The sequence below is a fragment of the Lemur catta genome, chromosome 26 (assembly GCF_020740605.2).
Source record: "Lemur catta isolate mLemCat1 chromosome 26, mLemCat1.pri, whole genome shotgun sequence".
In the NCBI taxonomy this organism is placed as follows: Eukaryota; Metazoa; Chordata; class Mammalia; order Primates; family Lemuridae; genus Lemur; species Lemur catta.
Window position 1 is genome coordinate 1,606,568 of NC_059153.1, and position 23,840 is coordinate 1,630,407.

A 23,840-nucleotide genomic window follows, 5' to 3' on the forward strand; every position below is an offset into this window, starting at 1 on the left:
ATAAATCACTTCTGTCAGTTCATTCCACGATTTGTGCGAACTCCCTGGGCTTGGCCGTTCCCGGTCGGACTCCGAGGTCGCCACCGTTGACTCTGAAAACCGCCCGGCGGGCGTTTGGACCGCAAGTCCGGGAAGTCGCGGAGCTTCGGGCACTTTCGCGACCGCAGCCGAGGCCCGCGGGGTCCCCGGAGCTGCGGGAAAGCGCTGCCCTCGCGCCCTCGGCCCTGGGTCCCGACTCCGGGCCCGGGAGAGAAGCCGATCGAGGAGCGGGACCGGCGACAGGGCGGCCGTGCGGGCCCGGGGAACCCGCCTCCGCGCCCCGGCCGGGGACGGCGACCGAAAGCCGCGCGCGCGGGGGCGGCGGGTCCCTCCCAGCCCCGCCCCGGCAAGTTGCGGGCAGCGCCCCGCGGGCCGCCCCGTCCCCGTCCCCGTCCCCGCTGCGGGAGGCCCGCCCGCCCGCCACGCCCCTCGGTCCCCGCGCCCGCCCCGCCCCGGGCAGGGGCTCGGCCGGCAGGGACGTCGCGCGGGCGTCCCCAGCCCCGCCGCGCGCCGGGGGAGCCGCGTGTCGCCAGCGGGCGCCGCGGCCCGGGCGGTGAGTGGCGGCCTGGAGCCCGCGGGCCGCGGGGACGGGCGGGGACGGGCGCGGGGACGGGCGCGGGGACGGGCGGGGAGGGCGCGGGGACGCGGCCCGGCGGGGGGACCCGCCCTGGGCGCCCGAGCCCGGCCCGCGCCGCAGCGCCGGCGACAGCGGCCTCGGGCCCGGGGAGCGGCCTCTCCCGGCGGGACCCGCTTCCCGGGAGCGACAGCCCGGGGATCCGGGAGCGACAGCCGGGGCCGGGAGCGACAGCCGGGGCCGGGAGCGACAGCCCGGGGATCCGGGAGCGACAGCCGGGGCCGGGAGCGACAGCCCGGGGATCCGGGAGCGACAGCCGGGGCCGGGAGCGACAGCCCGGGGATCCGGGAGCGACAGCCTGGGGTCCGGGAGCGACAGCCGAGGCCGGGAGCGACAGCCGGGGCCGGGAGCGACAGCCGGGGCCGGGAGCGGCGAGCAGCGCGGGGACGCGGCGAGCCGGGGACGTGGCTCCCATCCGGCCCCCGCCCCGGCGCGGCGCGTCCTCCCTCGGGTTGTCGCCGCGGCGGGGACAGGGACGTGTGGCCGCGAGCGTCCGGCTCATTCATTTGCAGCCCGTCGCCAGCAGCTCGGGGCTCAGGACGCGGTCACACCGGGGAGGAGGAGGGACGGGGCTGCCTTTTGTTTTGGGTGCGGGTTTTATTTTGGGGGGGGGTGGGGAGAGGCACTTATGATGATGTGAGAACAGTGACAGCCAGCCCCAGGCCGCCCACACCGGCTCCCAAGCTGCTGTCCCCAAGGAAGGGGACACTTGCTTTCTGGGAGTGGACCCCTGGCCGTCCTGAACCCCCCCCCCCCCGGCTGCGCCTGGGAACCGACTCCACTGTCATGTCTTATTGCCATCTTTTATTTATTGATGTTGCCTCCAGTCTCGCCTGCTCCCGCATGACCTCAAGATCATGTTCACGTGTGTGGTGACAGTTGCAGAGATTCGGCTGTTTAGTGTCGCTGGGTTTGGCGTGTGGGTTTGGAGTCTACACTGAACTTTTCGAGTCCTTGGGTTCCCTCCCAGGCTCAGCTCTTAACGGTGGGTCCTGGGGCGCAGGGGACAGTCGGAACCAGGAAGATGGGATTGTAACTCCTTCGGATAACAGTGAGGATTAGCTGAGGATGAATAGTGAGGATTAAGGCGAAAAAGACCCATCATAATGGCTGGTACAAAGCAGACTGCCCCCCGAATTGTGGCTGTTTATATATAAATATTAGTATGTTCCGGCTGGCTTAGGTAATAACCAATCAATTTTCAAAGAATTTCCCTCTTGTAAGCCTGAGAGGCTGAGGGTCAGCATGTGAAATGCTTTGGCAAGTTCCTTGGCCTGGGAAGTGATGCTTCCAGCAAGTTAAACATTTCACTGTGGATACCTGAGAAGGTTTTTGGTTTCCGTCCTGTGTCCTGGGAGCTGCCAGTCACAGTTTAAACAACGTGGAGCAGTGGCTGAAAGTGACAACTCAATTTGCAAGAAAAAGGATGCGTAGGAAGATCTCTAACTTTTACCTTTTTGTTTGTTTGTTTGTTTGTTTCAAGAAGTAGTGCAAAATTTCCTTTTTATAGTCTTTTCCTTCCTTGGTCTACTGATATTCTTTTCAGCAGTCTCCTGGTTGAAGTGTTGTTTTTTTTTTTTTTTCTTCACAAGTTAATATTTAATTTGGTTTCTTTAGTTTCATTTTTAAGTAAAGCTGACTGACCTGTGAAGCTGGAGGGAAACACGTACACACTTAGGTTGCTGTTTTCTGTTCTGTTTCTCTGCTCCCAGGATCTCAAAAGCCCTGGGAAATATTTGCAAGAAACTTCGCATTATTGAAAACACTTGTTCTTACCGTAACTAGAACAGCAACAACCTGGCAGGGTGAAAGGCCATGGAAGATGTTTTTCTGCAGCACAGAGAGGTCACGGGCGTGGAAATCCAAGAGACCTGAGGCCGTCTGGTAACTTTCTAGCTGTGTTACTTTGAGCAAATTACTTAATCTCTCTGGGATTTTTGTGGGACTTAAATAAAAGGTAGGGGGGAAAAGGATAGAAATCGTACATCCATTAAAACACAGTGGAATACGAATGAAAACTTTTTTTTAAAGTGATACTTTGAGGTGAGATTTTTTTTTTTTTAAAGCAAAAATTACTCAGAACTTTATACGGTTTAATTAATTATTTACTTGAGACAGAGTCTCTGCTCTGTTGCCCGGGCTAGAGTGAGTGCTGTGGCGTCAGCCTCGCTCACAGCAACCTCGGACTCCTGGGCTCAAGCGATCCTCCTGCCTCAGCCTCCCGAGTAGCTGGGACTACAGGCGTGCACCACCATATCGGGATAACTTTTGTATTTTTAGTAGAGACGGGGTCTCACTCTTGCTCAGGCTGGTCTCGAACTCCTGACCTCGAGCGATCCTCCCGCCTCGGCCTCCCAGAGTGCTGGGATTACAGGCGTGAGCCACCGCGCCCAGCCTTTATATGGTTTTAAACTAAAGAGTAGCTTACTGATCTTTACGGAAGTCTCTGATGAGTGAATGGAATCCTTTGTCCTGAGCTACCACTGTCAGACATTTATTCAATTCATTTATTTGCGAAATGTTAAGTAAGCAACTACTATATCCCAGCCACTGTGCTGGGTGCTATGGATGCTAAGATGAAGGAAACACTGTTACTGCCTTTGAGGCTTATGGTCCAGTAGAAAGAGACCCCACGATGTGATTATGGGAGGGGGGGAAAAAAGGAGTCAAAAAGGAGGAAAGAGCTGGGGAGTTTGGAGGGAATAAGGAGTAACCGGGCCACCGTAGCCTGCCTGCTGCTGATTGGGGGGTTCTAGTGGCTTTCTGAGCATTCCTGAATTGGGGTTCCTAAATTCTTATGGGGCTGAACAGGACAAATCTGCCTTGCTTTACCCAATAAAAGTATCATAGACAGGTGTAGCCCTTGAGTTTAAATAATTTTAAACGTTCTAAGGCAAGCTTGTTTAAATGAAATCTGAAGGGTCAATTCAGCACAACCAAGATTTATTTACTGTGAACAAAGCACTATGGTAGATTTTTAAGAGGATTATCTCTGCGGCAATGTTCCAATTTATTAGTTTTCCTCGTAGGTAATGTGTTACTTATGGAAATGTAAAAGTATAAGTAAAACGAACCATCTGTAATCCCACCACCCAGAAAATCACTGAACATTATATCCTTTCATTCTTTTTTTTTTACCCTGATGCATTTATAACACAAACAACTAACAGGTCTTGATCTTGCTGTGGGCCAGGCCACAGGCCAGTGGCCTTACACGCAGAATCTCCTGTAATCCCCACTCCAACCCTTTTACTCGGGAGAAAACTGTTTTAGGGAAATTAAGTAACTTTCCTGCAGTTGTGCAGCTGGAAGATTATTCTGTACAAAACTGGGTTGGTTCTTTGCATGCTATTTTCTCACTTTTTTTCCCCACCCAGATATGGGCATCTTTGTGTCCCTACCATACTCTTTTTTTTTGAGACAGAGTCTCACTTTGTTGCCTGTGCTAGAGTGCCGTGGCATCAGCCTCGCTCACAGCAACCTCAAACTCCTGGGCTCAAGCGATCCTCCTGCCTCAGCCTCCCGAGTAGCTGGGACTACGGGAATGGGTCACCACACCCAGCTAATTTTTTCTATATATTTTTAGTTGTCTGGTTAATTTCTTTCTATTTTTAGTAGAGACGGGGTCTCGCTCTTGCTCAGGCTGGTCTTGAACTCCTGACCTCGAGCGATCCTCCCACCTCGGCCTCCCAGAGTGCTAGGATTACAGGCGTGAGCCACCGCGCCTGGCCTATTTTGCATTTTAAAAAGTGAAATGTAATGTTTAATTTAGCTGCCTTTTTTTCCCTCTATAACATTCAGAATTAGAACTTTCTCCTTTCTCTTTAAAGTTTAAGAGTTTTGATTTCTGTGTTCCTTTAGTATAGTGTGTCTCATAAGATTTCAGCAATAGTTTCAAACTTCTCTTGGAACTGCACAGTGGGACAGTAACTCGTCATGCCAGGGATTTATCTGATGAGGGAACATATGAGCTTTCTTAAAGTGCTGTTTGTTTTTGTATTTTTGTCATTAGCCATGAAGCTAAACTTTTGTGGGAAAATATAGCAGAAAGGAGAAGTGCTGATTTTGCCAGGCGACTCACTAAAAGAAATTCTGCTTCTGTGGTTTGTTTTGTTGGTACCCAGTGAGGCAGACAAGTTTAAATAGTTTCAGATATTGCATTTAACAGATTTATCACGAATTTTAGAATAAGTTCCACCAACTTTAAGTGGGTTTCCTTTTTTAAAAAAACTTACACATTTGTTGTTTGATCTCTTGAAAAACAGATCATTGGTTAAGAACATTTTTGGGCTGATTTAAAAGAAAGTGCAAGAAATGTCTATTTGCTCATTTTTGTTATAAGTAAAAGCATTTCTTTAAATATTCTCAAGTTTTACAATATTACACCTTTGTTAGAGTCAAAATTTTAATTTTTGCTTGCATTTTACATTTCCATTTCCAGTGCTAGTGAATTTATCCTTCTGGTTTTGATAAAGGTCAACAGAATATGACTGGTGTTAAATTCAGCCTCTTCATACAGATACCTGGATCAGTTCACTTTATTACTTTCTAATAATGATTTGTAATTCAATGCAAAGTTTAAAGAAACAGCTACTAGAATTAAAGTGTAAAGAGGATAATGAGTTATTCCTAATTGGTTTTCCCTGTTAAAAAAACCCCTGATATCATTTGATGATTTCCTTACAACAATTTGAAATTCAGCCTTATAATTTTGGATTTCTATTGATTTTATTTAAATTGATAGTATCACTTAAAACTTTCAAACCAAACTTATGTAGACATTCTTTTTTTTTTCTTTTTTAAAAAAAAGCATTATTAACTGGATTGTTTTTCTTATATGTACAGTTTTCCTTCACTATACTCCTATTTACTATTTTAAAAAAAAAGTAAAGTAAATTTTAGTAAAATTGTTAAAGAGAAATGGACAAGGCCGGGCGCGGTGGCTCACGCCTGTAATCCTAGCTCTGGGAGGCCGAGGCGGGTGGATCGCTCGAGGTCAGGAGTTCGAGACCAGCCTGAGCAAGAGTGAGACCCCGTCTCTACTAAAAATAGAAAGAAATTATCTGGCCAACTAAAAATATATATACAAAAAAAATGAGCCGGGCATGGTGGCTCATGCCTGTAGTCCCAGCTACTCGGGAGGCTGAGGCAGGAGGATCGCTTAAGCCCAGGAGTCTGAGGTTGCTGTGAGCTAGGCTGATGCCACGGCTCTCACTCTAGCCCGGGCAACAGAGTGAGACTCTGTCTCAAAAAAAAAAAAAAAAAAGAGAAATGGACAAGAAGTAACAAATTGAAGGCCAGAGAGGCAGAAAAGACAGCCGGCTACTGAAAGTCAAGGCAAGTGAAAGACTGTTAAGGGTCGTTCAGCTGAGTGCCACTTGTCACCTGGTTGAAGCTCTTTTACAGCGATACATTTTGGCTTTGGAAGGACAGCACCCATAGGTCAGAGTCAGCCTTAGGCAAAATTGGGCAAGAGCTGAAATACGGGCCTTAGACCTCCTCAACTCCAAGTTTACCCAGCAGTACTTGCCTATGCCAAGAAGGTGCTCAATGAGTATCTGAATAAAGGCAGATTACTATTCATTTGAATCCGTGGAATTGGGGGCATCCCATTTATGGAACGTTGGGGGATGACTAATGCTCAGGCGACCAAAGCAAAATTGGACACACGGGATCCCATCGAACTAAAAACCTTCTGCACAACAGAAGGGAAATGGTCAACAAAGTGAAGAGACAACCCACAGAATGGGAGGAAATATTTGCAAACTACCCATCTGACAAAGGATTAATAACTAGAATATATATAAGGAGCTCTAGCAACTCAACAGGAAAAAATCGAATAATCCACTTAAAAAATGGGTGAAGTATCTGAATAGACATTGACATACAAATGCCCAACAGGTCTATGAAAAAACACTCAACATCATTAGTCATCAGAGAAACGCAAATCAGAACTACAATGAGATATCATCTCACCCCTGTTAAAATGATTTTTATCAAAAAGACAGGCGATAACAGATGCTGGTGAGCATGTGGAGAAAGGAGAACCCTCATACACTGTTGGTGGGAATGTAAATTAGTGCAACCACCATGGAAAACAGTCTGGAGGTTCCTCAAAAAACTAACAATTGCACTACCATATGACCCAGCAATCCCACTGCTGGGTATATATCCAAAGGATGGGAATTCAGTATCTCAAATTTATGACAGCTCTGTTCACAATAGCTGAGATTTGGAATCAACCGCAGTGTCCATCCATGGATGAATGGGTAAAGAAATTGTGGTACATACACACAATGGAATATTACATAGCCACAAAAAAGAATGAAATCCTGTCATCTGCAACGTCGTGGATGGAACTGGAGAACATTATGTTAAGTGAACTAAGCCAGGCACAGAAAGATAAATATTGCATGTTCTCACTCATTTGTGGGGGCTACTTATTAAAAACAGTTACTCTCATGGGGACAGAGAGTAGAAGGAAGGTTGGTTACTAGAGGCTGGGAAGCATAAAAGGGATCAGGGGATAAATTGAGGATGGCTAACAGGTGCAAAAATATAGTTAGATAGAATGAACAATATTTGATAGCACAACAAGGTGACTACAATCAACAATAAGTTAGGGTATACTTTAAAATAACTAAAAGAGTGGAATTGGAATGTTGCTATCACAAAGAAATGATAAATGCCCGAGGTGACAGGTACCCCAATTACCCTGATTTGATCAATTCACATTGTGTACGTGTGTCAAAACATCACATGTACCATATAAATACATACAACTATTACTGTACCCATAATAATTTTTTAAAAGATAAAAAAGTGGGGGATGAGTGTCTACCACTGAAATTTAATCACCTCTTTTTATTAAGATGACTGGAAATGCAAAATACAAGATAACAATCAGTCTTTTATTATTTCTATTTATTTATTTATTTTTTTGAGACAGAGTCTCGCTCTGTTGCCCGGGCTAGAGTGCCGTGGCGTCAGCCTCGCTCACAGCAACCTCAGACTCCTGGGCTCAAGCAATCCTCCTGCCTCAGCCTCCCGAGTAGCTGGGACTACAGGCATGCGCCACCATGCCCGGCTAATTTTTTCTATATATTTTTAGTTGTCTGGTTAATTTCTTTCTATTTTTTAGTAGACACGGGGGTCTTGCTCTTGCTCAGGCTGGTCTCGAACTCCTGACCTCGAGCGATCCTCCCGCCTCGGCCTCCCAGAGTGCCAGGTGGAGATGACTTTAATTAGGTAGCTCATCTAGCAGCTGGAGAAAATGGGAAGGAACGAGTTTTTATTTAGGGGCAAGGAAGAGGGTCAAACGTCCAACTTCGGCTTGGGATCATGGACCACTGAAGGAGCTTGGGGTGCCGTGGAGCACCCCGTCCCTCTAGAAAGCAGCCGGTCTCCAGAGAAGTGGAGACCTTTCAGGAGGACTGGAAGCATTGGTAGAATGTGTGAAGCTGAACCTTTGAAAAGGTCAAACAATCTGGTTGGTTCTGCGAGCTTCACCCCTCGCAGAAGGTGGAGCTAGCGTGGGAAAACGTGAGGGTTAAATGCTGGTAGGTTCCAGGAGAGAAGGGCTGTGGAGGAGGGTCTTCCTCTTCCTCCAGCCCTGCAAACAGACATTGCTCTGCTAAGAATGTGTTAATGTCTCCACTGCGGAGAAGCCATTTGGGAAGGTGGACCCGGCAAGTGTGCGCAGCGGGGAGGAAGCGGGTCCGGGGTTCAAGTCTGGGGTTCGGGGCAGGCCCAGCTGATCCTAACACCCGGGCCCCTTCCGCTGTGTCCCCACCGGCTTCGGAGGTGAGTCGGGCCTGGGGGACATGTTTTCATATGGTTAGGGTTAGGGTCAGGGTGTGTCTGCCATCTCCGGAATGTTCCTCTGGTCTGCGCTTCCCAAGGTCATGGCTCAGTGCCAGGGGTGAGCCCTGGCAGGCGTGGGCAGACTTGACCTTGAATCCCGGCTCCCGTGCTCATCGCCAGGTGGCCTTGAGCAGCTTCCTCTGACGAACTCCATTTCCTAGCTGTGAAATGGGAATAAAATAGTGTTTGTCTATAAAGTGACTGTATGAAGCCGATGTCCCGGTATGTGCACAACAGGGAGAGTCGTGCCTGGCTCACGGTGAATCTTCAGTGGCTTGGCTATCTTTTTATGCTTATATTTTGCGTATAAGCCGCACTTCTGACTCTTAAAAAGGTTTTGATCCTCTTGTCTCGAATGGAATCATTATTTGGCGGTGGAATTTCTGCGGGTTACATCTTGCCTGGGCTGGGAGGGTCAGGATCCTGTCTTCCCGCTTTCCTTCCTCCTTTCCTCTGGGGTTAAGATAACGTGATTGAAGTTGGCTGTGCACCGCCATTGCATTCGAGAACTTTCCTAAGAAGTAGATCATGCCAGCTGTGGATGCTGAAAAGCTTTGGAAGCAGCGACCACAATACGCCTGCCGTCTCAGCAGACGCTGGTCGCGTTGGTCCAGCTGGTACTGTTGTCCCTCGCAGACCTGCGGCATCTGGGCAGTGTTGTACCATGGACACCACTGTCCCAGAAAACGCCGGGCCATCGCAAATCACAAACCCTACTGTCCTCCCCGACACTGTGCGGTTTTTCTTTAGGAGGCCCCGAGAAGGCTTATGTAACACAGCGGCCACTGTGTCCTGCGACTTGCGTTTGTTTGTTGAGTTGTTTAACCGTCCGGTTATTACTGCAAACTTTAGTAGCAACAAAAGGCATTGTCTGTGTTAAATTAGTGTAATAGACCGCTCCTGCAAGAATGTCATTGGCTGCATTTGCACACCTGCATTTGCACACCTGCATTTGCATGACTGCATTTGCAGAGGGTAAAATACATCCTCTGTGATAGATTCGTTAAGGGCCGAGGCATTTGTTCCCTTGGAACACAGTTTGGCAAGTCGTAAGCAGCAAGCAGGAACGTTTACAATTTTGTTTAACAAATACTTAATGCGTTCACTATGTGCCAGGGTTTGTTCTAAGTACATAGAACCGTTAACTCCTTTACTCCCGAATCACTTGGAGGCAGATGATATCCCCGTTTTGAGGAGCTTTATTTGAGACAGAGAAATTAAGTTCCTTGTCTGAGGTCACACAGCTGAGTTGGTGCACAGCTGAGTTAGGTTCTGGAGGCTGGCAGCCTGGCTGCCGTCTAGCCACCGCCCTTGGGATCGTAGAATCCAGCACGTGCCTCCCAGTGTGGGTCCCATTTGTGTCCTTGTGCAGGCAGTTTTATCAGAGGAAAAGTCACCCCTCTGCAAACGTTCTAGCAACTGCTTGTGATTTGCCATGCGGAGGATTCCAACCAGATGGTGCATTTCACGATTGCTACTGAAAGACATGGGGCTTCGTTTCCACTGTAGTATCCTCAGACGTTTCTCTCCAAGCTTCTGAGCGCCCGGGCAGCCCTGGCGTTGAGTGCAGGTGAGGAGCAAGGTGTTCTCCCACGCCCGGGTCGGCACGCTCAGCTGGGCAAGAGCAGCACGGGCAGGACTGCTGTTCTATAACTAGTCTTTATTTGCCTAGCTTTAGGGTTTTCACCTATTGCGAATTAAAGTAGTTAAAAATCCACATCAGAGCAGAGTAGCCTGTGCACATGAGGTTGCTTTGACTGTTTTCTAATTACCGTTGGAGACGCCAGTAGGCAGAATAGTGGCTCCCCAAGGTGTCCAGATCCTGTCCCCAGAACCTATGACTCCGTTATGTTGTATAGGTTGAGCGTCCTTAATCCAAAAAGCCCCCAAATCTGCAACTTTTTTGAGCGCCATTGTAATGCCACAAGTGGAAAATTCCACACCTGACCGCATGTGACAGGTTGGAGCCAAAATGCAGTCAAAGCTTTGTTGCGTGAACAAAATGATTAAAAATATTGTATGAAATCACTTTCAGGCTATGTGTATAAGGTGTATATGAAACCGATGAATTTCATGTTTAGACTTGGGTCCCGTCTCCAAGATATTTCAGTGTATACATGCAAATATTCCAAAGTGCAAAAAAAAATTCAAAATCTGGAACATTACTGGTCCCAAACATTTCAGATAAGGGATACTCAATTAAGTTTGCAGATGGGGGTTAAAGTTGCTGATCAGCTGATGTTAATATTAGGATTATCTTGGGTTATCCGGGTGGGCCCGGTGTAGAGGGCACACGACCCTGGTGACGACATGATTTTAGCTCAGTGAGATCCATTTTGGACTTCTGGCCTCCAGGACTGTAAGGGGGGGAAAAAAAAAACGGTGTTGTTTTAAGCCACTGAGTTTGGGTAACTTGTTACCACAGCAGCCGTAGGAACTGATCCAGGGCGGTCTGTTCAACTTGTTCCTGGTGCCACCGTGGGAAAGAGCTGCCTGAGCTCACAATTGATTGTCACGGACGCATCCAGCGTGGCAGGTGTTTACATTTAGAGGGCTGTTTTATTCTACATGTAAAATGAGCCGCTTTGTGGGAGGGAGAGCTAACTTTTGATAGTTCTGTCTATTTCTGTACCTAGGAAATATTTAAAATGTTAGCACCAAGGCTTCAGACAAAAAGTGCAGAAGTCTTAGTGATTCCAGAGCAAGCAGAGCCTCCTCTGGCCGTTTTTGTCACAGTTGCTTATTGGAAATGTGGGTCTGTGTCCACGTAGTGGTGTCATGTCTTTATATACGTTAGGGGTAAAATGACACGCTGAACACGGTGGTGGCGATCGTGGTAGAGATTGTCACTTGACCTTTGACTCCAGATTCTCTTTAATTTTTTTTTTTTTTTTTAGACAGAGTCTTGCTTTGTCGCCCGGGCTAGAGTGAGTGCCGTGGCGTCAGCCTCGCTCACAGCAACCTCAAACTCCTGGGCTCAAGCGATCCTCCTGCCTCAGCCTCCCGAGTAGCTGGGACTACAGGCATGCGCCACCTTGCCTGGCTAATTTTTTCTATATATATTATTTTTAGCTGTCCAGCTGATTTCTTTCTATTTTTAGTAGAAACGTCTTGCTCTTGCTCAGGCTGGTCTCGAACTCCTGACCTCGAGCGATCCACCCGCCTCGGCCTCCCAGAGTGCTGGGATTACAGGCCTGAGCCACCGCGCCCGGCCTCTCAAAGTATTTTTATTCATTTAAATGAGAGTTGATTATATGCTAAAGAGAATTTGGATTTACCCTCTAAACGTATCCAGAATTGAACACATACAGTTGTCTGAGCCAGCTTCATTTCTCTGTGTGTTTACAAACCACAAGTGTGACTAATGGTTGCTGTGTGTGGTGGTGGTGGCAGTGTGGGAGTGGCGTGTGTCACCGTGGATCGCCGTGGACGTACTTGTCAACAGCGAGAAGCAGAGTAAGCGGAGAATGTCATGACAACGGGGACCGGAGGTGGCACTGAGGGTCACAGTGCTTTATCCTGAGGCTCCTTTCACGTGAAAAGACTCAGGTCTCGTGCTCTGGGTTAGGGCTGAAGAGCAAGTTCACCGTGCGGGGAGGCAGGGCTGCCTCGGGAAGGGAGTTCAGGGTGACCACTGAGCTTCATGAAGTTTGAAAACGGCAGAAAAGGATCTTTCGGGACCTGGCTGCTATTTCTTTAGTCAAATTTCCGTCTTGCTGGCAGATGTGCTTTGCATTCACAGTATCTTTTTAGCTGAGCAGTGGTCAGGTTTTAAGAGATGATTAAAATACCTCTTTCTAAAATCATCTTGGATTTGGCCAGGTTGGGAGGGGTGTGTAACCAAAGTGTTGGGGGTGTTTAAAGAAATGAATGTCTGCTCTCGTTGGGACTTGATTTTAGATTCTGAAATGAACCAGGAAAATGACCCTCAGTCCGTCTCCTCAAAGAGCTCTTGTTTAAATGGAATTTAACTACGTTGAATGTTTTTCTTTCCTTTTTTTTTTTCATGTTGCAGTGTCTCTTGAAAATTGCATGTTGATGCGATAAGGCACCTTTAAAAGCAACTTTACCCTTTTAGATACATTAACTGTATTTTCCTCCATCTTCCTTTGCCAACAGACTTTGAGGCCTTTCATTTGGATAGCAATGATTTTTGCCAATTTTAAAAGGAAGATACTTCAAATGCTTCCTTGAAATTCTTTTTTTATCCTTTCATGATTTTTATTATCACTATTACATTTTTTTTTTAATTTCAGAAGATTACAGGGGTACAAATATTTTGGTTACATGCACTGCGTTTGTACTGCTTGAGACAAAGTTGTAAGTGTGCCCATTACCCAGATAGTGTATATTATACCTGTTAGGTGTGATTTCACCCATCCCTTCCTTCCCCTGCCACCTGCTTGATTTCCCATGAGTTTTACTTCCATCTGTGCACATGAGCGCTGTTCCGTTCGTTCCAATTTAATGGTGAGCACATGCAGTGTTTGTTTTTCCATTCTTGAGATAGTTCACTTAGGAGAATGGGCTCCAGCTCTATCCAGATCGTTATAAAAGGTATTAGTTCATTTTTTATGGCTGAGTAGTAGTCCGCACCGATGTTCGTTTCATTGGCTAATTTGTGCAGCCATTGGTCTATCTTGGTTTCTACCGGAGACTAGACCATCTGTCCCCTCATCTCCATAGCCTGGGGACAGAGTGAATCCAAGTTATGACAGATGGTTTTAGCTCTCCCAGGAAAGAGGCTTCGGAAGTCGTCTTCCCTGTCCCCTCAAGCCAGGAGCGCAGCGGAGCTCGGCAGCTTTGCTGAGCCGGGAAGAGGAACGAACTGTGCAGGAGACACGAGACAAAAGACTGCGCTGGGCCGGGCGCGGTGGCTCACACCTGTCATCCCAGCACTCTGGGAGGCCGAGGCGGGAGGATCGCTCGAGGTCAGGAGTTTGAGACCAGCCTGAGCAAGAGCGAGACCCTGTCTCTACTAAAAATAGAAAGAAATGATCTGGACAGCTAAAAATATATATAGAAAAAATTAGCCGGGCCTCGTGGTGCATGCCTGTAGTCCCAGCTACTCGGGAGGCTGAGGCAGGAGGATCGCTTGAGCCCAGGAGTTGGAGGTTGCTGTGAGCTAGGCTGATGCCACGGCACTCACTCTAGCCCGGGCAACAGAGCGAGACTCTGTCTCAAAAAAAAACAAGATGTCATTTTGGACGCAAGGCAAGTCTTCACTTACAGGCAGTTTTATCAGGGTACCGTTTTGCAAATGCACGTGACTTGCGTGTGCTCACACCGCATGGAGCTTTCATCTCAGCAGGGGTGAGGCGCGCCCTGCCATGCGGTATAGACAGAGTCACCTTCCTGCATATGCGTGTGGAATGGGCAGCGATGAAGTTGCAGAGCCAAACTTGCTCTGCCGCAAGATGGATCGCAGCCCCGGCCACAAATGTCTTTTCAACAGCATTAAGCCACATTTAGAAGGCTCTCCGCTTCTAGAAGGCTTAAGTGCTTTCAAATCATAAGGCAATTCTGGAGCCGTGATTGTGTTTGACCAACTTTGTCATTGTTCTTAGAGGACATCACTGGGGGGGGTGGGGTGGTGGTGGCTGTTTTTTATTATCGTTGGAGTGCTGCCTTACAACTTAGACATCGCACTATTTGGAGTATTGCTGGTTTTACTATTTGAAAACAATTATTGCTACCTTAAAGGGCTAAGAGTTTATAGCTAATTTTGAGGAAGTAATTTTTGTGGTACATTCATAGGCTTTGTTTTGTAGAGCAGTTGTTAGGTTTGTAGGAAAACTGCGCAGAGAGGAGAGAGTTCCTCAGTGCCAGGCTCCGTTTCGTGCGATAGCGTGGTCCAGTTTTTACAACTAAGGAGCCAGTAGGATTTGCTATCGTTAGCCAAATCCAAAGTTGACATTAGAGTCCACTTTCTGCGTTGCACAAGCTGTGGGGTATGAAAAGTGTATAACAGCACGTGATGGAAACCTGGGATTCTTTACTGTCTGCAAGCCTTCTTGCAAAGATGAATACGAATTATTCTTTACTTTTCCCTGTTGCAAGCTCTAGACGCTTTAGGGGGTTGGGGGTTAAACCTCAGGGGTTCTCGTTCCACGTGCTAAACCTCATCCTTCTCTTGAAGGCGCTGTATTCTGAGATCCGGGTGGCGGCCAAGGTGTCTAAAGCCCGTGCAGAAGAGTGTACGGTCACCTCGCCTTCCCTTCCTGTAGTAGCCCCTCGCCGTGCATGACTCAAAAGCCCAAGGTAAAAACACATGGCTGCCTTATTTCCTCGGTCGGCATCCCCATCCCGTTTTGTGACAGCCCTCTAGAGATCGGGTGGCATCACAGGTTCCACCAGCAGGTCTTCTGTTTGACCTTGACCCTCACCCCACCGCCCACCCTCAGTGTGTTCATCTTCCCGGCTTCTGGGTGCTTTGCTTCATCTTCCTTCATCTTGCTCAAGGTTTACTTGCAAAAACTTCTACGACTGTGTCCCTCACTTCCCTTCCTTCTTTCTTCTTCCCCTTTTCCGGTCATTCCTCGTGCTTTAATTGTCTCCTCCATCTGGGCACCAGATAACTCTCTGGGATCTTGAATATTTAATTTCTTGACTCCTACTTTGTTCTGTCTACACATCATCTGTCCTCTTAAACTTCAAAGACTTGAGCGGTGGCTCATGCCTGCAATTCTAGCATGTTGGGAGGCCAAGGATCCTGTTCAAGACCAACCAGAGCAAGAGTGAGACCCGGTCTCTACAAAAAATAGAAAAATTAGCCAGGCATGGTGGCGCATGCCTGTAGTCCCAGCTACTCGGGAGGCTGAGGCAGGAGGATCGCTTGAGCCCAGGAGTTGGAGGCTGCAGTGAGCTATGATGATGCCACTGCACTCCAGCTTTGGCGATAGAGCAGGACCTTGTCTCAAAAAGGAAGACTTAAAATAAGACTTAGCTTTGCAAAATGGGGGTTTAGATAAATATGCTAATATGAAATTTGCGTTGTGATTGCTTGGAAAGAACGGAGGAAACCTACAAACTGTGGATGTGTGAGGTGGGTGCAGGGCACAGGTAAACCAAGCACAAGTCCTTCATCTTTTTTTTTTTTTTTTTTTTTTGAGACAGAGTCTCGCTCTGTTGCCCGGGCTAGAGTGAGTGCCGTGGCGTCAGCCTAGCTCACAGCAACCTGGGCTCAAGCGATCCTCCTGCCTCAGCCTCCCGAGTAGCTGGGACTACAGGCACGTGCCACCATGCCCGGCTAATTTTTCGATATATATTTTTAGCTGTCCATATAATTTCTTTCTATTTTTAGTAGAGACGGGGTCTCGCTCTTGCTCAGGCTGGTCTCGAACTCCTGACCTCGAGCGATCCACCCGCCTCGGCCTCCCAGAGTGCTAGGATGACAGGCGTGAGCCACCGCGCCCGGCCAAGTCATTCATCTTTTAAAACACGTTTCTCACAAGAGAAGCAGATTGCTGATAACCAGTGCGGAGGTGGAGTAAACCACCTCTCAGAAATCTCAAGGGCAAGGACAACAGAAGATTAGGAGAAAGAAAAATAAAAACTAGAGGAAATGGATTGCCGGCGACATAATCTTAGCAATTACCATGCAGTCAACCAAGAGGCTTGGTGGGCTGGGAACCTAACCTGGACAGTCCGCACAAGCGCAGCTCTGGCTGAGTTGCTCAGTATAACTATTCTGCTCTTTTTATTAGCCACTCAGCTACATATACTGCAGGAGCTCTGCGGTTTCAGTGACAATACTTCCATGCTTCCTGAGGAGTCACTGTGCCTCCCAACAAATGTCCCCCTGCCCTGAGCAGGGGACAGCTTCTCTGTGACACCCCCTCCCAAATCTGCTTCTATCTTAGTTCATTTGTATGAATTAAAGTTCTTGTTTCATTTTTACTTTTGGTTTCATTTCTATTTTCAAAGGCAGGATTTTGGGCAAGAGTAGTAATTATAGTAAATATGTACATTTTGCTTTAATTTTATCGACTATGTAATTATACTATATTTAACTGGCGCGGCTGACCTCTCTGCTGCTTAGTGGTACATGGCCACAAATGGCATCTTGCTAAACAGAAAACTTTTAAGATTCCAGGACATAATGTCTTTATTTGGTTACCCCCCGCCACACACAATGACCAAAAAGAAAAGTTTTACTGTTTTTATCCTTAGTACGTAATGATATTAAACAGATGTGTTTGTCATAATAAACGTTTTTTGTTTTGTTTTAGAGACTGTTAATATGGTGGGCATTTGGATATTTGTTTTGGGAATTTTAGTCTCATCTTTTAACTTTTTAATTAGAATCGCAACCTGTATTTATTTTAGAAAATTTTATACCTGGATAAGCAAAAAGAAAATTTAAGTCATCTATAGATCTATTGCCTGTTAACATTTTGCATTATCTTTCCAGACACAAGTATGTTTACACATACAACTTTTAAAAAACAGGACAAATTGGCTGGCCATGGTGGCTCATGACTGTAATCCCAGCACTCTGGGAGGCCGAGGCGGGTGGATCGCTTGAATTCAGGAGTTGGAGACCAGCCTGAGCAAGAGCGAGACCCCGTCTCTACTAAAAATAGAAAGGAATTATCTGGACAACTAAAAACATATAGAAAAAATTAGCCGGGCATGGTGGCGCATGCCTGTAGTCCCAGCTGCTTGGGAGGCTGAGGCAGGAGGATCGCTTGATCCCAGGAGTTGGAGGTTGTTGGAAGCTAGGCTGATGCCACGGCACTCTAGCCTGGACAACAGAGTGAGACTCTGTCATTCATTCATTCATTCATTCATAAATAAATAAATAAAATCAGGATAAATAGGTCATATACATATTGTTTCATACCCATGAATATATCATGGACCACTTGTCATTCCCCACTAAACACGGCAAAGGAATATTTCATTATTCCATCGTACCTGCCCACCACAGTTTATTCAAGCAGCCCCTAATATTGGACACGTAGCTTGTTCTGTTTTTCACTGTTATTAACAATGTCATGGTTAATATGCTCAGAGCTAAATCTTTGTTCACATTCTTAGGAGGTTTATAAAATACAAGAAATGTATTTACAGTAGTCCTGGAGAGCAACTTGACAAATTTTTGCTGGTTTTGTTAAAAGCCAATTGAATATGTGAAAAAAAAAATGCTATCCTCACTTCTTTGATTCATGTTTCTTTGCTCACCCAGGGAGGTTAAATACTTTCTCACTTTCAATGGTAAAATATGAGGGGTTATTTCATTTCAGGAAGTTTGTTAGAATTAAAAATTATTTGACTTTCACTGTTACAATGCTACGTGACCTTCTTGTCATTTCTTCCGACTCTGAGGAGTTTAGGAGTTTGACTCACAATAACAACTTTGTGTTAGGAAGGAAAGCTCTAGAAGCTGATTGTTTGGGCCGTGCAAGACCTGACATAAAGACTGCAGAAAGCAGAGGTTGTGAGACACAGGGCTTTTCAATCTGTTGTTCAACCTTCTTTGGGCTTAAAAAAAAAAAAAAGACAAGACTCCCATGTCTTGGATGTTTTGAATGCAGTTTGCATTAGGCAGAGAGAAGTACAGAGCACCCTTTCAAGATATTTTAAATGTAAGAGTCTATAATTAGAAAACACTATTTTTGCGTTCTGGTAATAAAATTTGACTCTGAAAGCGCCCATGTAAATCAGTGGGTCATTCCTCCTCCTCCTCCTCCTCTCCTCCCCACCCCCCACATTCACATCTGCCGCAGGCACAGACTCTGCTTCTGGAACCTTCCAAGTTCAAACTCAGCAGGTCACCGTTTCATAAAGTGGGAGCTGGTCAGTGAGCCGATATTTCCAGCCATCCACTCCGTGCCGGGCTCTGTCCCGAAGAGATGGCAGAGAGCTGTGGTCCCCTCCCGGTCTTGCAGAAAAGACACAAGCCAACCTGTGCAAATAACTGACTAAACGAGGACCATGAGCAGACTGTTACGATGGAGAAAAGTTAGGAGGACGGTGGAACTGGCGAAGGTGTCTGTCTAAAGGATCCAGAAAGGCTTCCCCAGGAAAGTGTCTGTCCCGGGACGCACAGGGCTTGGTCACAAACACCGTCCCCTGCTCCCCTTCCTGCAGAATGCTACCCCTGGTCCCTGCGAACTGCAAAGGAATTAATCTATTCCTGCTTCTTTAGTGATACCCCACAAATATTAAAATGAAAATACTTTGCTATGACTGATTGATCACTTTAAGGTTAATACCATTTCATCTGAAGAAAAAATTCTTTTCTTTTTTTTTTTTTTTTTGGAGACAGAGTCTCGCTCTGTTGCCCAGGCTAGAGTGAGTGCCGTGGCGTCAGCCTCGCTCACAGCAACCTCAGACTCCTGGGCTCAAGCGATCCTTCTGCCTCAGCCTCCCGAGTAGCTGGGACTACAGGCATGCGCCACCATGCCCGGCTAATTTTTTCTATATATATTTTAGTTGGCCAGATAATTTCTTTCTATTTTTCAGTAGAGACAGGGTCTCGCTCTTGCTCAGGCTGGTCTCAAACTCCTGACCTCGAGCGATCCTCCCGCCTTGGCCTCCCAGAGTGCTGGGATTACAGGCGTGAGCCACCGCGCCCGGCCTAGTATTCACTCTCCATTCCCCCAGCCCCTGACAGCCATTCATCTTTCTGTCTTTGTGGATTCGGCTGTTCTGTACCTTCATGTACATGGCACCATGTAACATGTGGGCTTTGTGACTGGCTTCTTTCCATCAGAATAATGTTGTCAGAGTCCATCTGAGCTGTGGCTTGTATCCTTGCTTTATTCCTTCCCATTGCCAAATTGTTTATTATATGCATTTGCCACATTTTGTTTATCCATTTAACAGTTGATGGACTTCTGGTTTATTTTCACTTTTGGGCTATTATGCATAATGCTGTTATGAACAATTTGTGTACAGTATTTGCATAGACTGGCGTTTTCATTTTCCTTGGGTGTGTACCTAGGAGGGACACATTTGTTCTTGAACTTCTTCTAAGAGTTGAGTACTTTTGACAAAAGTGGGATCTCAACTAAAAATCCGTTTCTGGTTGCAGATGGGTGTATATCCTGCGGTTGTTAAACACAGATTTTAATACAGTTTATTTGGTGGTTAAAAGATACGTAAATCAATTACCAAATCATATACGCATATGCACAGTTTATTCATCTTGGGCTGTAGTTTTAGGACATTCCGATCGTGGTTCCATGGACCGTGGACCTCCGACCAGTGGCATGTACTTAATGTTCACCCACGAGGCAAATTTCAGCCACTTAATGATCCACTGAGAGATCCCAGCAGCTGTGTGGATTTCAAAGCGCGTCTGCCGCCATTTTGTTTGAAGGTGCACAGGTTGTGCACTGCACATTGACTGAGTTCCTGTGACATTTAGTTTGCCCTGTATGCATGCAGTCCCTCTTCTGGCCTATAGAGCCCTCTGCCCTCCACTTCTCCACTCTTAGATCACAGTATTCCACTGGCTCATGCTGTTCCACTCTTTAAAATTTCCTGGCTCCTTCCTGCCTCAGGGCCTTTGATCCAGCTGGCCCCTTTGCCCGTGGGCTCTTCTTTAGTAGCTGTCTCCTCCCTCCCCCATTGTGCAAGTCTTAACTTACTGCCATCTTCTCAAAAAGGCTTCCCTGATGGCTTCCTCTGGATCAGCCACAGCAGCCTTGCTCTGAGTCCATTTGTCATGGTCGTCCTGTTGACCTGTCCCCGCATTAGAATGCGAGCATCGGGAGGAGAGGCAGCCTGCCTGCTCCATCGCCGGACAGGGGCTGGCAGGTGTTAAATATTGGTGGAATGAACAGCTGCGTGGCTCTTGTCCTCCTGGAATGCCAGTACCTGTTAGAGCCAGTGTTTTTCTGGTGATTCTTCTAGAGGGACAGTCTCATAGAGCTCGTCATGTTACCTCCACCCCCAGAAACCCAATAACACAAAGCATCATTCTTACTTAACCTCTTGCATTCTTTCTTTTTGCAGAGCTATCATCCTCTGGCCCTGTATCCACTCTTCTCAGAAAGGATCTGCTACGAGACTGGGAGCGTCAACTGCTGCAGGGACCAAGGTGGTGGGATTTGCTGCCGTCTGGAAACGGTAGGTTTGGTGCTTCCTGACACTGTAGCATAAGTGTAATTTGCATCAGCTGCAGGTGGCTGCCTGCCAGGTATTCTGCAACTTCTCTGCTGTCCTCGCTTCTCCAGTTAAGACATTTCATCAATGCCTTACCTTGGAGAATTGTTTTATCCTCAGGCACGTCTTGAATTTCAGTCTCTTTCAGATGACTAGATGTTTCGTCACTCATATTGCTTGCTTGCTTTATTCATGTATGTATGAATGAATGAATGAATGAATGATTGAATGAGACGGGGTCTGGCTCTGTCACCCAGGCTGGAGTGCAGTGGGACACAGTCATACCTCACTGTGGCCTCAAACTCCTGGGCTCCAGTGATCCTCCCACCTTGGCCTCCCGAAGTGCTGAGATTACGGGTGTGAGCCACCACACCTGGCCATGTTGCTATGTTAAATGACAGCAAGAGAAATAGAGGTCACACCAAAATTTCCTAACCTCTTTCCATTATTGCCAAAGGAGAACACTGTGTGAACTGTCTCAACCTTTAAAAAGTTCATGCACTAAAAATCTTCAGAGAAATATCAGTTAGCCACGCACCTATTCAGCGGCATTACTGACGTTATTACTAGCAAAAGTATTCTCTTTTCATAGCTATTGAAGTTGAGGATAAAGAGCTGTGGTAGTTATGCCCGTTCCATGCCACTGAGGAAGTGGTTTCTCCCGTTGTGATTAACATTGTGCAACTCCATTCACTGCAGAGACTGCTTTGAATTTAATTTCAAGGATAATGTTATGCTTGAAAATAAAAATGGCAGTTGCATTTTTAGTGCAAACGATTTTTTCTTTTGACACTGTTACTCTGGGCACCTTACAACTGGGACTCATCTGACTCTTAAAATAGCCATTTTTTTTTTTTTTTTGAGACAGAGTCTTGCTCTGTCACCGTGGGTAAAGTGCAGTGGCATCATCATGGCTCACTGTAATCTCAGACTCCTGGGCTCAAGAGATCCTCCTGCCTCAGCCTCCTGAGTAGCTGGGACTATAGGCAAGTGCCACCATGCCCGGCTAATTTTTCTATTTTTTAAATATTTTTTATTTATTTTTATTTTTATTTTTTTTTTTGAGACAGAGTCTCACTCTGTTGCCCAGGCTAGAGTGCCGTGGCGTCAGCCTAGCTCACAGCAACCTCCAACTCCTGGGCTCAAGCGATCCTCCTGCCTCAGCCTCCCAAGTAGCTGGGATTACAGGCATGCACCACCAAACCCAGCTAATTTTTCTATATATATTTTTAGCTGTCCATATAATTTCTTTCTATTTTTAGTAGAGACAGGGTCTCGCTCTTGCTCAGGCTGGTCTCGAACTCCTGATCTCGAGCGATCCTCCCGCCTTGGCCTCCCAGAGTGCTAGGATGACAGGCGTGAGCCACCGCACCCGGCCAGCCAAGAGAACCATTCTTTGTCATCATTACTGCTTAGTGCAATGTTTGCCTAAAAAGATTTCAGCCCTAAGATGGACCCCAGGGCCACGTAATCCCAAATTAATTAAAAACAAATTTTTATGCGTAGTTAAGATTCATCGTTCAGCACAGCATTCCACAGGATTATTTGTTTGCTTTCTGTAAAATTCTGAATAATTCTAGGAATGTCGCTAAGACTAGAATGCCTGCATTGGGCCGGTCCCAGGAATGACAACTATTTCTAAATACTTGACACTACCGATGTCTCCCCCTTTGTCCAGCGGTGTCTGTCCCACTGAAGCCGGGTGAAGAAAGGAATTCATTTATTCGACACATAGTTACTGAGCGCGTGCTGTGTGCCAGGCATTCTTTTCAGCGTCTTGAACAAGGCAGTGACCAAAACAAAATCCTTGCTTTCCCGAGCTTTAAGAAGCCTCTGAAATATCATCAGCAGACAGACGGGAGAAGGGGACGCAGGGACCTGACTCAGTTGCAGGTGTCCTGGGGGACCCCCTTGGAGACGGGAGCTGAACACAAGTCGGAGAGGAGGGAGCTGGAACCCGATTTGGAAAGCGAAGTGATCTTAAGCTCTGATGCAATCGCTGCAGCATTCTAGAAGCTTATTGAAACACCAGAGGTGCCAGGTTGATGTAACTTGGGCTCAGAAAGGATTACTTTTCAAGTATGCCGTTTTTATAGTAATACACTTTTTACTTTTTTTTTATTTTAATAAAATTGATTTTATTTTTTTATTTTATTTTTTTTTTTTGAGACAGTCTCACTCTGTTGCCCGGGCTAGAGTGAGTGCCGTGGCATCAGCCTCGCTCACAGCAACCTCCAACTCCTGGGCTCAAGCGATCCTCCTGCCTCAGCCTCCCGAGTAGCTGGGACTACAGGCATGCGCCACCATGCCCGGCTAATTTTTTCTATTTTTAGTTGTTTGGCTAATTTCTTTCTATTTTTAGTAGAGACGGGGGTCTTGCTCTTGCTCAGGCTGGTCTCAAACTCCTGACCTCCAGTGATCCTCCCATCTCAGCCTCCCAGAGTGCTAGGATTACAGGCGTGAGCCACCGTGCCCGGCCTCAGAATTTCTTTATGTGTAAATAAGCAAATGAGGAATAGGAATTCATGCTTTTCCCTTTCATAATAGAAAAGACAGCATACTGTACATCTCTGCAATGTGTGTTTTTCTCATAACAGTGTGTTTAGGGGGGTGGGTAACAAATCAGTACTAAGAGACCCTCCTCATTTTTAAAAAAAAAATCAGTTGCAGAGAACTCCATTTTTGGACATACCACAGTTCAAATAGTGATCTATTGATGAACATTTGAGTTGCAGTCGATCATTGGTTCTTAATGCTGCCCCGAATAACTGTGTGTAGGTTACTGTGCATGTGTGTAATTATATCTGTATAAACTTGGAAAGTAGAATCGCAGGTCGTAAAGTGTATGTATAATTTTGATAGATGTCATTAAATTGTCTCCCAGAGGGGAGAGTTTCTTATCACGTACTTCTACTTAAAACCTGGTATCAGGGTCTGGATATTTTCCCAATCTTGTCGGTTAAATGCCGGACTGGGTTGTGTGCGTTGGCAATGTGATCCTATAGAGTCCTGAACTTCTAATTATCCAAACATTTATCTCCCTGTGTGATAAAGATTTGTCTCCCCAACTAGACTATAAACTCCTTGCAGCTAGACACAAGGTCTGTCTCATTCTCTTGGCCATCACAGATATTCAAATATCTAATGAAGGTTAAATACGTTTTCAAAAATGAGACAATCAGTGGTA

General features: G+C 46.6%; 1 protein-coding gene across 6 annotated transcripts in view; it reads left to right on the forward strand.

Moving 5' to 3' along the window:
- Positions 1-532: 532 nt before the first annotated feature.
- SGMS2 (sphingomyelin synthase 2) overlaps positions 533-23,840 on the forward strand; it is a 50,664-nt gene continuing 27,356 nt past the window's right edge. Inside the window, exons 1-5 of one of the 6 annotated variants that reach the window (XM_045537430.1) lie at positions 551-592; positions 1,501-1,658; positions 2,386-2,557; positions 14,676-14,797; positions 20,504-20,617. The gene's annotated coding sequence lies outside the window, so the exon portion shown is untranslated. Of the gene's footprint in view, positions 593-1,069; positions 1,659-2,385; positions 2,558-14,675; positions 14,798-20,503; positions 20,618-23,840 lie in introns of those variants that run through there. The other 5 variants (XM_045537432.1, XM_045537434.1, XM_045537435.1 and 2 more) reach the window with 5 other exon arrangements.